Consider the following 12704-nt stretch of genomic DNA (forward strand, 5'->3'; position numbering starts at 1 on the left):
TGACTATTTCATTACCCTTTTCTTTATTTATCTCCCCAGATTGCTGGGAATCCTAAAAGGATTAAGCTGATTTTTAGATGATTTTGGTGCTGAAGCACAGTGGGTTTGAATTCTTTTGTTTGTTTGGTTTTCTTGGCTCCTTTAAAAGTTTTCCAGTAAAGATGAGGACCTATTTGTACTAAATTTAGGCCTGCTCAAAATAGTTTGCTTTTGTTTATTCTAATGATTTTTCACAGATCCCTTAAAAACCAGAGGTCCAGAGAACACTACTGCAGGCTGCTTCAGTTACGCTTTGTGTTAAACGTGACACAGATCAGATCGTTCAGCATTTTGCTAAATGGAAGCATTACCAAGTACCGTGGAATGGAAGATGCTTTGGGAGTAAAAGCACTGTGTTTTTCCAGAAATGCTTAATCTTAAACAGATCATTCAAATGGAGTGTAATAAACACTCTACTGCAGCTAATGAAAAGATTTTGTTCAACCTCAGTGGGCCCTCAACAAGCAGAGATAATATGCTTACCCTTGCTAACAGCATTCATTTAGCTGTTTTTCCTTTCCTACAATGGGAATTAGATTTCCTTCTCCATTGTTTGTACAGAAAGACTCAAAGACTCAAGATCATGTGGGAGCTACTGTGTTTAGAAGAAGGAGCTGTGTTTGAATAGAAGATACCCCCAACTTCATGTTCAGCCATTTAGCTTTAGTCAAAAGAAGCATCCTTACCATGCTTTTGGGATGATGCCCTGCAACGGACCATACCAGTCAACTACTGCACTACTTGCCTTGCTGCAGTGAGGGACTGTGAGAGAGCCCTCATAAACAAGCAGCAAGCAGCCACCTCACATGCCAGCTCACACACATGTGCATGTGTTCACTAGTGAGCATGTATATTAAGCCATCCAAGTTTAAGTGCCTCTGGCTGGAGATGTTTATCTTTTTTTTTTTTTCCTAGCCTTCATTCCCAGCTTATTCCAAATCCTAACCCGAAACTTAACGTACTTCGTTCTTACATTACCTACTTTGAAGTGTATGGACCTGAACTGGGCAGGCTCCCACCACATTCAGTTGTCTCTGAACCAGACTTCGGTTGGTACATTCTATCTAGAGGACATTTTGAAAGACATGACTGTTGACTTCCAAGGTCATTTCGTAAGGACCAGGACTCATAAAGAAGCAAGCAGAGGCACAGAGCAATTTGATCAGGGGCACACTCACCCAAGTATCAGAGCTCAGTGTAAAATTTAGGGATTTGGCTTTCTACTTGCACCAAAGCATAATTTGCCATCTTTGATTTGTTTTGTCTTTTGCTCTTTTTCATCCTTATTTCTTCACTGTTAGAATTGAAATGGCCAAGGTAATTTATACCCCGAATTCCTTTTCTTGTCCTGAAACCAGCAATGAATGCTTTCTCTAAAGGTGCCACATGCTACAGTTTTCTCTCTGAGAGCATGGGGTAGGGAGGAGAAAGCTTCATTAGTGACCCTTTTGCTATGTAACCTTTCCTTAAAATGCCAGCAACTGAGCTTCCACAGAGAGAACAGCAAATATTGAAAGAGGAATGTGAAGGGCATTATGAAAGAAGAAAGCAAGAAAAGGGATCTGCTCAGACAAGTTTCTCAGGAAAGGTGATGTAATATGTACTGTAGAAAATCCTAGCAGTTGACATAACTTACTCTCTTTCTAAGTAGCTGTGGCTGCCAGCAGGCTGGGAGAAACAAAACATACGGCTGGGAATACAGCTGAGCAGACTGTTTTGTCCAGAAGAAATATAGTAGGTGTAAACCTTGTTTTCAAAAGATGTCATTGAAGTGTAATTGAAAAGTGTCCTATTAATTAAAGCTGAGCAACAAATGGATGAAGTCTCATCTCTTGGGACAGTTCATGGGGATACTGTAACATTAACTCCTGCATGCTGGGAGCACTCAAGTGGCTGCTGGTTGGATGCCATGGTGCATGGTTCTGTCACAAGCATACCAGACCTGTTCGCAGAGTTTTGCCAATGTTTAACAAGTATGTAAACAGCTGTCTTGAAAACTCTCTATTGACTGACTTGCACCTAGTTCAGCCTGTTTTCCGATGGAAATTACTGTTCTTGGCATGCATGTTGTGTGTGTGTCTGCATCTGTGTGTAACAGTTTGGGATCCTCCTTCCCTGTTACAGCAGACCTGACAGAGAGGCACAGGCTCTTTGAGATATTGAAGATATTAGATGTTTGTGGAAGAAGGTGACTGGGTCTTCTCTGCAGGGTAGAGGCTGCAGGGAACTGTGCTCTCAGTTGGCCTTGGAGACTACAAGAGGTCCAAATATGGAGGATCCCAGGTTTTCTTAATCTGCTTCTCACAGAGCTTATTAGTTTAAAAATCTTGGCTGAAGCCTGAAATGTTTCATCTTTAAAAACACTAGCTTCTCTACTTTGTTCCGCATTACAGAGCTCCTATGTGCAGAGACTGATAAACAAAAGTACCATTAAAGCATGAATGTATCCCTTTTCTAGTGGGCTAGTGCATAAAAATTGGATGAACTGGTAAACAGAAAGTCCCAGTTTATGGACTGTTGTGAATTTATTAATCATTGCCAACAGAGGAACAGCTGTATAGGAGGAGTGTCTTTTATGGAAATTGTATTTAGTTGTAGGACTGAAATACATGGTCTGTTACTTCTTAATAACTACTGCTAGCACTGTTCAGACAGCCAACAGGCATGTTTTAATGAAAAGAATGTGTGGTTGTTTTCATAAGGTTTTTGTGAATAATGATGGGCAAGTCTGCAGGAGATCCCTGATATCTCTGATGGGACTACTATCATGTCAAAGTGCCATGTGCTACCTTCTTGCTTTACCGTATATTGGTTACAAGGCAATCACGACTACTGACAGTACTAAATGTTTTCTTGCAGTGGGAGTAGAGGCACCCTGTTGAATCCTTAGGAATGTCTGAACAGTCTTCCTCTGCCTCTGCTACATACCCACTCCTTTGCATTTTCCCTTTTATTCTAGGTGAAGTCTGGGTAAGAGTTGTCAGGAGACCTTTTCAGGTGGTTTGAGCAATCAAGTGATACCAATATTGAACCACAGTTTTAGAAGAGTGGCACCAAAAAGCCTGTTGTTATGCTGAGTGTTTACAGGACTTCTTCAGCTGCCCAAAAATCAAGCCATAGATACTGAGCTCCATTCCGAACACGGTAAGTCAGGCCTCAGAAGCCTGCATCCATTGCATAATTGAGTTCAGAATTGTAAGAGTCACCAGCCTGTCATCAACTGTTTTAAACCAAGCCCCAGGAAAAATCACTAGGGCACAGTACTGTGTAGCTGACATTCGCATTGCCAGATCTCTCCCTGTTGTACTAAACCTGCAATAAATGTGTTCTTGTGAGTATACCATAGCACTATGCTGATGCTGGGTTTCATTTCCAAGAACTACCTCAGTTACAGCAGTGCTGAGGCCAGAAACCTGTAGTGGATCCTTGGAACTGCCCTGCCCACTGCCAAAACCCATCTTGTTTCTTGGCCATGACAAAAGCTCAAGATTTCTTGAGCCAGTTGGCCAGTTAGTTAAGTTGGCCAGTTACTTAAGCAAACAAAGTGGCAGTCTACTTTTTTCGCTGGGGCAGAAAAACAAGGATCAGAAAGCAGTGTTACCAAAGTGAAAACTCTCTCCCCATGTACACTACCACTAAAGGTTACTGTAGCCTTAAAGAGACAGTAACTTTTCAAATAGCTGGCTATCCAGGATGTAGTATCTGTTACATATCCTGTAAGGTTACTGTATCCCTAAGATAAAGCAACATTTCAAAAAGCTAATCTTGGGTTTTCCTTGAAGTTTGCTGGACTCCATTTAAGAGAAAGTTTCCCCCAACTAAAACTTCAGTGGCTAGAGAAATATGCAGGAAAGGGCAGTATAACTGACTGCTCCTTTAGCATAGAGATAAAAACCATCTGGTTGCTCTCGTTGGCCTTTGTGCCAGTGTTTGATAGTGCAAGACTTTGTACTGCTGCTCCCACTAACTCCTTTCTGGTGTCACAGTCACATATAGCCCTTTCCCATTCCAACATAACCCCCATACATACTGTTCTTTATACTTCTTTATAAAAGTCCATTTGTGGCATGAAAAGCTTGTATCAGAAGCAAAACTATTTAAATTTCTCATGTTTTCATATGTTTCTTCTTTTTGGGAGGCATCTGAGCACAGTTGCTGAAAGTCTGGGAACGTCTTCTGATCCCATTGGGATTTCTTCCGCTCCCCATCCCTAAACCAGGTGGCATTTTTAGCTTCAAATTTTATAGCAGAGAGCATGTTAAACATCACATCTGAAAGAAATAGGAAACAACACGATGGGGCTGCAGTTTTAGGTGTTGCAAACAGCCCAACTCTCCATATTAAAATTCAACCACATTTTTTGCTTTAAAGTGTGAACAGTCCATGAAAAAGCTACATGAAATCCATTTTCTGGGTGAAGGAATGTACGCTTGCCTAGTTTGCTTCCTATTAGGTTATTAACACTTACTGCATCTGTAACTGCTGGTTATTGAAGGAAGAACTTAACTTTCTACCAGAACCCTGGGACTAATTAAAACATTGCCATTAATGTTTAATGAGAAAGTTGTTACTTTCACCGATAAACTGGCTTAGACTCCTAGTCACATAAAGCACAAATGGCACGTACTGAATCATAGTTAACAGTGGATTTGGAGAAAAAAGCAGTCAGAGGAGTGCAGCTTGTTGTATAAGTTAAAAATGATTCGTTGCTTTCTTACTTTCCTCACCAGTACTGGGTAATATATATGCTAACTAGTATTCATCTCCCAGCAAGGCATCCAGACCTGGTAGGGCCAGTTCTTTCTTCCAGTTAGACCTTTGCATCATAAAACAAAACGGCACAGACAAACATGCCCAGGGGAAAATGCCATGCTTATAGGAACTTCCAAAAGCCAGGGCATAGCACTATTTGCTAGCCTAGCTGGTTGTCTTGGGTGGAGGAGAATGGCCTGTTAGAAAGGAATGGACAGCACAAATGGAGAAGAATAAATAAGACACTTGCGAATGTGTCTAGTGGATCTGAATATCAAGTGCAGGAAAGGAGGAAGCTTTGCTTCTCTTCTGTGCTAGCCTTGGGCAGAGGAGCAGATTGGTAAAATTTAGCTCTGTATATCTATCAGCCAATTCTGCTATCTTACTGTTTGTATCTTCTCTAGTACCAAGTTATGCTGTGTTTAAAGTGATTTGATTTACACTGAAGAAGCCTCATATGAGGAGAGTAACATTTGGAAACAATGAGTCCTCATTGCTAATGTTATAAAGGTTAAGAAAAAACTAAATACCACAAGCTGTTTCACAGTGCGCTTACAGAGAGAATGGTAAAAGCAATGAATACTGTGTTCTGTTCCATTCCAAATGCTTCATTTAACAAAGATTAAATACTCATCTGAACACTGTCACTTTGAGGTACCTTCCTAATCTGGCTTTGCTCTTGCAAAGAGCAAAGAGTGGTATAAATCAAGAATTACTCTATTGAGGTCAACGAGGCCATTACTTCGTATCAAACTCAACAGAGAGCGAGTCTTGCTTTTTACCTCTACAGCAAATCCATTCAGTTCAGCATAAGTACAGCTGTAAGTTTAAGTGCAATGCAAGAACAGAGCCAGTTGGTAAATCTGTGCCCCAAATTTAGTACAGAGTTTCTGAGTATTCTTGAACACTGCAGAACTAAACCTCCTTTTCCTCCTGTATAATCTAGTTTATCTTCCCCAGAAAGAATTCTATTTTCCTTTGGGTAGACAAAAGGCCACGTAAAACACATGGTTGTCTTCTGAGCAAAAACCTCAGCAACCATAGCTTGTATATATTAAAAAAAATAACAACCCACAAACTTCTGTTTTAAAGATAAATGCAGGTTTTGAGTGTATCAGCATTTTTTATTCCATACCAGTTTTCTCCATAGTGTAAAATACACACCCTTAGGAGTGAACAGCTATGATAAGTCGTTAAAAAACAAATTATCTAGGAAAGTAATTTTTTCCATTATGAAAGTTGCTTGTCATATATTAGGGAAATGAATTAGTCACCTAGCATACCTTTCACAAGCTCAAAAGTATTAGACTATGGCCTATATGTTCCCACATGTAACAGGAGCAACTCTCCTTTTTGTACATACCCCACTATCACTCCACAGTTTCTGATTATGTTTTATTCATCTGTAATCATAAATCACTCACAAATCTGTCCAAAGCCTAAAGCTAACCAAACCAGTTCATATTTCTGGCATGAGCTATTCTATTTGCACATCTTTCCAGATTAAAACATTTCTTGTTGTGATATGGAAAGATTCCAGGTACGTGGTGTTCAGTGGAAAAAGGTGACAGCATGACATTTAGGCGATGTACATGTGGAGAAGGGAAGAAAAACAGCAGGGGAAGAAAGACACATTTGCTTTTGACCCACTCAATAGAAAAAAGTCAACTGAGCAATAGCTGCCCACTTCATCCCTTGTTTTAGCACTCTGCTTTCTGGGACTGTTCAGCTTAGAGAAGGCTCAAGGAGGATCTCATCAATGTATGTAAATACCTGAAGGGAGAGTGTGAAAAAGAAGGAGCCAGGCTCTTTTCAGCAGTGCCCACTGATGGGACCAGAGGCAATGGGCACACACTGAAACACAAGAGGTGCAGTCTGAACATCAGGAACCGCTTTTTCACTGAGGATGACTAAGTGCTGGCGCAGATTGCCTAAGAAGGTAGTGGAGTCTCCATCCTTGGAGATACTCAAAAGCCATTTGGATATTTTCCTGGTCAACTGGCTGTAGGCAGCCCCATTTGAGCAGTGGAATTGGAGACCTCCAGAGGTCCCTTCTGACCTCAGCCCTTCTGTGATACTGTGATACTGCTTTGGCCTCTTGTCAGTGAGAAAGTGAGGCACCTTATTTTCTTGGTGGCTTCCTTCACTCAGGAACAGCAAATTTTAGAAATGCTCAGGGTGCTGTAGGAGCTCTGTAAAGGTCTCCAACAAGCAGAGTTTGCAGAGGGAAGGAGTGAAATGCTTGTGAAGACAGGCTGACAAGATTACATCTGGCAAATTAATAGAAACAAAGCAGGAGTGCAAGAATTGGATATTACTTCCACTTCAGTTATTCCGAGTAATGTTCCTACCATTTTTGTGTCAGGGAAGGAGAGCTGTGACATAGCTAATAAGTATACCTCAGGTATTACCTGAGGACAGCTTTGTGCCAGTGGGAGTGGGAGCACAGGAGGGATGCTGAGAACTACTGTGAAAAGACTTGTCAGGTGCAAAAGCAAAGCAGAGCTATCTGGATACCTGATTTTTATGACATTTAATTTCAGTGCAGATTAGTGAGGCCTTGGTAGTATCTGGGGTTAAAATAGTGTTTTTCAGAGTGGTTTATCATGTCATTCTCCTGCATAGGATGAAGGTAAGCACATCAAGGTGTACTTAAGCCTAGGGGCTTTACAGTGCCAGCTGCTGGTGCTGCAAGCTGCAACATTTAACTCTAGCCATAGACAAGAATTAAGGGCTGTACTGTGATCACACTGGGAGAAACATACAAAAAGGGGTCACACACCTTCATCTCCTGTGTCTGGCTTGCCTTCTTGAATGCCGGCTCTCCTACATTCTAAACAATAGCTCAGATGGACTTGATGCGGTGGTGGGCAGCAGAAAAAGTTGGAAGGCAGGTTCAGTGCCAGGCTCAATACTACCTTTGTCAGAATGCTGCTTTCCTGGAACGGTTTCCCATCTGCATGGCAAGACAAGGTGGCAATTTCTTTTTCTTGCTTAAGTGCATTTGGCCAAAGGGCAGGATAGAGGAGACTGAACCTTTCACAAACACATGCTCTGTAATGCAAAGCTGAGTTCAAGCAAAGTGCAGCACTTTTCAAACTGTACCTGGCACTGTAGGGCAACCCTGACAAGCAAGATACAGAAGTTCAATTGCAGCTTTAATGCAGAAGTAGCAACTTTATGTCTGTCACTGGAAATACAACATCTTGCCAAGTTTCAAAGGTGGCATTTTATTCATACTCTGTAGTACACAACCCTGTTATCAATAATAATCCCTTCATATTTAGATGGTGCTGGTGGAAGTGGAGCTCTTTTCACATCTTCCTCTACTCTGCCCCTGCTCCTTATAACCACAAGTGCCTGCAGCTGTAAAGTCTTAAGTGGTTGCCTTTCTCTAACGGAGACCTCAGAGAAGCACTGCTGGGCTTAACATATTGTTTTGCCCAGGCATATACAAGTGTATTGCAGAAGGCACTATGCAAATAGTGTTCACAGAGTTTATAATTTCCTGTTAGAACAGCAAAGAAAAGAAGGTCATTGATTTAAACCAGAGAATACAAATGATTTCCTGCCCACAAAGCTGCCAAATGCTTGGAGTTATTGATTCTTTTCCTCCCTGCTGCTAACCAAACACTTCTGGTGCTGTCATGGGCGTCATCAGCTTATTGACTAAGCAAACATAACCCATTAAGCCAAACATTTAAAAAATAATAGAAAATTACAGTGGCTATAGTAAAAAAAAAAAAAAAAATCTGCATTCCAGAAAAAAAAGAAAACAAATAGGAGAGGAAAACCAGTTCCTGAAGTTAATTAACTTTTATGTAGATTCAAGTTTCTGGAATCTTAAGTTTGGATCCAAAAGAGAGAGAAAAGAATAAATTGAAAGAAGACTGGGGAAAAAAAAAAAAAGCCAAAAGAGAGAGGGTGCAGAGAAGTGAATACTTCCAACTTTAAGACCCACCCCCCCGCAAAAAAAAAAAAAAAGAAGAAAATATTGCAAAATTGAGATTGAAAGGCTAAAAAGGTGCAATAGCAGCATGGTAAAGGCATGTTTTTATTTATTTATGTACTACTTAGCAGCAGGAGGCCTGTGCTGTGGTCTGAATATTGTTTGTGAAGCCAGAGCTGAGCACAGCTGATGCCTGTCCTCAGAACATGTCAGTTTGAAGGTAGCACGCATTGTATTAATAATTGTAGAACAATACTTGCTGTCAAGTTGGTTACAAGGCAGTAGTTCCCTGAAGGGGGGTTGACAATGTCAAAAAGCATTAGACCAGAGCCAGCAAATGCTTTATATGCTACAGCTGAACCCAAAAGATGAATTGATGCTCTGGATCTGACTTTAAGGCATCTGTCTGCTCTGGAGAGCATGTGTTTTTCTGAAGAAGCAGGAAACAAGTTGTTTTTCTCTCTTCCTCCAACCATCTGCCTACACACAGAAGGCAAAGAGCAAGAAGCAAGGGAACAAATCATAGTACATTGTAAATGGACAGGGATACTTTGCAGACAAAATAATCTTCAGGAGCATGAGCATATGCTCGGGAGAAGTGTTTAGAGGCAGCAGGGAAACAGCTACCGGGTTGGGACACCACAGAGAGGGCTGCATTTCCCCTGGGACTGGCTGTTGCAGGTGCGGCTGCTAACTTCCTTGGCCTAGAGCCTTGCAGTCCTTTGGTGTTAGAGCTAGCAGTGAGGGAAGAGCCAGCCCGAAGGGACACCAGGAGGGAAGTAAACAACCAGATTACAAAGTGATGAAAACAAGGGTATCAGCCTTCTACAGTGACTTACAAGAAGGTGTGACGCTTTCTTCCACTCCCTCACCCTCATGCCTGTTGATTGAAGAATACTATTAAGGCAGGTAGTCACAGATTATTAATGACCTGGTAACAGCTTCTTTAATTTTCTAATAAGTGCCAGCTGCGGCTGTTGTAATTATTGTGCTGGTCCTACAACACACCTTGTGCCATGCTGCAAAATGCTTCTATTTTTTATCACTGGAATACATTGTTGTGCCTCATAACATGCATGTACAGTACACAGGCAACTTTACTTAAATAAAACTACATCTTAGGCTGTCAAAGCATTTTGCAGCCATTAAATGTCGCTATCTTCCAGCAAAGTAGGAACCAGGAAGTGTTTAGTCACTTATTTTCACATCTGTGAACTGAGACACCCAAAGTTTATGGGTTTAGCCAGAGTGATAGAGTGCATCAGTCCCAGAGCTGCTCGTGAAACCCAGGAGCACCGTCTTCTGCTGTGCCTGTACAAGAGCTGCAGATGAATTGGAAATTACACTTAGTAGGGGCTTCTTGTACCTAAGCAGAGGTCCCTGGGAGTAAGCATTGTGTAAAAGTGATGGTATCTCTTTATCACTCTTCCTGATTCCCACAACAAGAGAGCTCAGTAGCATACAATGAGAAAAGAAAACAAAAATGAACAGAAAAAAATGTATGTGTTGTGGCACCCTCTGGAGCCTTCATTTTCAGAAGTCTGTGGGCATGGATCCCTGCCAGCATCATTAGCAGCAGTGATTCCCCGCTAACTAGTCCTGTTCCCTTTCCTAATGTCTCATAGCACACCTATGTGTCTTGTGTGTGCCACTTTTGTCATATTTCATTGTTTTTAGCCCTTAGCAGTCTAGCATTTTCCCAACAAACCCCACAGCCAAGTATTTGAAGTAGCAATAAGTTTATGAGGAAATAACATTATGTTGTTAGCAGCCATGTTTGAAAGTTTCTAGCAAAGGTGTTCTTCACAATGCCAGAAAGCAGCCTACCTTTCAAAGATACCAGCACTTTTAGGAAACAATGATCCTGTAAAAGTATTGCCTGTTGAGCCCACAGAAACCACATGATGTTTTGAAAAATCTCAATCATCAACAGTATGTAAAAATGTGGTTTGTGCTTTTGTCCAGCTCTTGGACTGTCACACCCCCTTGTTGGGCAAAGCCCTGAGCCGTAGCTCCATAGAAAAAGCTTCTCCCCATATCCCTAAAGGTAGGCTGCTGAAGGAAACAGCCCTGGAGTTGTGGTGAACCTCTCTAGGCTGGAATGTTTTAGCCTGAGAGAGGAGATGGTGTATGTGCAGGGACACAGCTCAGGTCTCTGGAGACCGATTGCCTGACTTGACACAGGATTCCTGCAAAGTCATTTCATGTATTTCCGCCACAGCTCTGCAAAATGAAAGGAAAAAACTATTCCTGCCATCCCTAACGGGAGCTGTGGAAAAATCCAGTATTTAGTGAATAAAATAGAGACATCATTTAAAGCATTAAATGGGGAGATACTTTTCCCCTCAAATCTTTTCCCACACATGTTCTGAGGGGGAAAATATGGATTGCAGTCAGTTGTTCCCTGAAGTTCCTCTTGCCCTGACTCATTTTTGGAAGAGAAGCTGATTCACTTTCAACTGCCTTGTGAGCATCCAGCATATCTTTTTCCAAGGTGGACAGATAAATCGATAGCTATTTCTCAGATCAAGTTAAAGGTCTGACTCCAGGTGCTGCACATGCAGTGTGGCAGGTTCCACCATTTCCTTCACGCTTTTGCTCTCTCCATCTCTATTTCACACAGCTCTGCACAAGTTAACAAGCTGGATCTGTCTGAACAGAAACTTTCAAGTATTATAGAAGTTTCTTGTATTTTCTTTTTGAATAGTTCCCATCAGAACTTTTTTCCCTTTTTGTCTTTGAGAATAGAATGTTTCTAGGTCAGAATCCCTGTTGGTCTTGTGCTGGTTTTGGTCTTTGGTGCTTATTAAAGTCACGAGTCTTTGAGGTTATTTTTTCCTCAGATCTTAATTTGTGCTAACAGATTTAGCTGATACTGAACCAGTTCTGCTCATATGGGCAAGGACCAACTTCTGGAAATGATCCAGGTGTCCAAGATATTAGAAAGTAATTAGTTTTTCTCAAAGCCTTTCGCTTTTAAGTGTTGATCCGATGTATTTCAAAGGGACTTGACTTTCTGAAGAAGGGTAGGGTCAGCTTTTTCTGAAGGAGAGGCCCTACCGAGGAGGGTATAAAGACGAGTGCTTGAAATAAACTTACCGCATCTGAGAATCTGGGGGAATTTAGGGTAACATTTTATTTATTTTTGGTTTTCAGCAGGAAATATGGGGAAGAGCAAGGTGTTTGTGAAGTGCCAAAAGTGTGTACTGCTATAATACTGTGCAATAAAAGGCATTATATCAGCAAGATGTTTGGCCACAGGGCTACTAACGTTCCTGTTAGCACTGATTCTTTTTAGGGCTTTGTAAATTGGGCTCCGTGCTGATCACAGAAGAGTAGATCACATCTTTTACCTCCTCATTTCCGGAAGCAGATACATTACAAGGGAACAAGATCATATGATTTACACTCTGTTCCTGCCTTAAACATTTTTTCCCTGTGACTGGCTCCCCTGGCATTCAGTTCCTTTAGGCCACTGTCCGCTGCGTGCTTATTTAGTGCATGCATGTGGATTGTGTTATTGAAGTTAGTAAGGCCACAGGCAGGCATGAGCCTTACCAGGATTGGAGATAGAGACTGTGAACTTCCAGGCAGGTACTAGCTTTTAACATAGCCACAAACAGTTCTTAGCCCAATGACATCTGCAGTACTTCTACAAACTTTTGTGACCATTTTCTCTTTCCAAAGTAAAATGTGACCTTGTTAGCCAGTTTACTACAGACTCCTTGTGTTTCTGCGTGTTTTTTCCCCATCTCAGGATTTAGTAAGTTGACTTAAAGCTAGATAGGTTCTTGGGTTTGGCTTTGGGATCTTGTCAGTGTTTTCAGCATAATTAATGTATTTGACACAGATAAATGCCCACGGACTGGCTAGAGAGCTAAATAGTCATCACTGCACAGAAAGCATTGCAAGCTCTTTGATGTTTCCATGAGAAATGGCTTGGTAGACTTCACTGATCACTTAC

The 12704-nt window shown here is 41.4% G+C and overlaps 2 protein-coding genes across 6 annotated transcripts in view; one reads left to right on the forward strand and one right to left on the reverse strand.

Annotated features, from left to right (window-relative positions):
- Positions 1-7703, reverse strand: part of BLVRA (biliverdin reductase A) — a 68277-nt gene extending 60574 nt beyond the window's left edge. For both annotated transcript variants that reach the window (XM_065665678.1, XM_065665677.1), the window contains exon 1: positions 7574-7703. The gene's annotated coding sequence lies outside the window, so the exon portion shown is untranslated. The remainder of the gene's footprint in view (positions 1-7573) is intronic.
- The window catches only part of LOC136007655 (cytochrome c oxidase assembly factor 1 homolog), a 52335-nt gene that overhangs the window by 24872 nt on the left and 14759 nt on the right, over positions 1-12704 (forward strand). For 3 of the 4 annotated variants that reach the window (XM_065665691.1, XM_065665683.1, XM_065665684.1), the window contains exon 3: positions 2999-3183. The exons of the other annotated variant lie outside the window; for it this stretch is intronic. The gene's annotated coding sequence lies outside the window, so the exon portion shown is untranslated. The remainder of the gene's footprint in view (positions 1-2998; positions 3184-12704) is intronic. 4 annotated transcript variants of the gene reach the window in all.

The sequence above is a fragment of the Lathamus discolor genome, chromosome 2, assembly GCF_037157495.1.
Source record: "Lathamus discolor isolate bLatDis1 chromosome 2, bLatDis1.hap1, whole genome shotgun sequence".
In the NCBI taxonomy this organism is placed as follows: domain Eukaryota; kingdom Metazoa; phylum Chordata; class Aves; order Psittaciformes; family Psittacidae; genus Lathamus; species Lathamus discolor.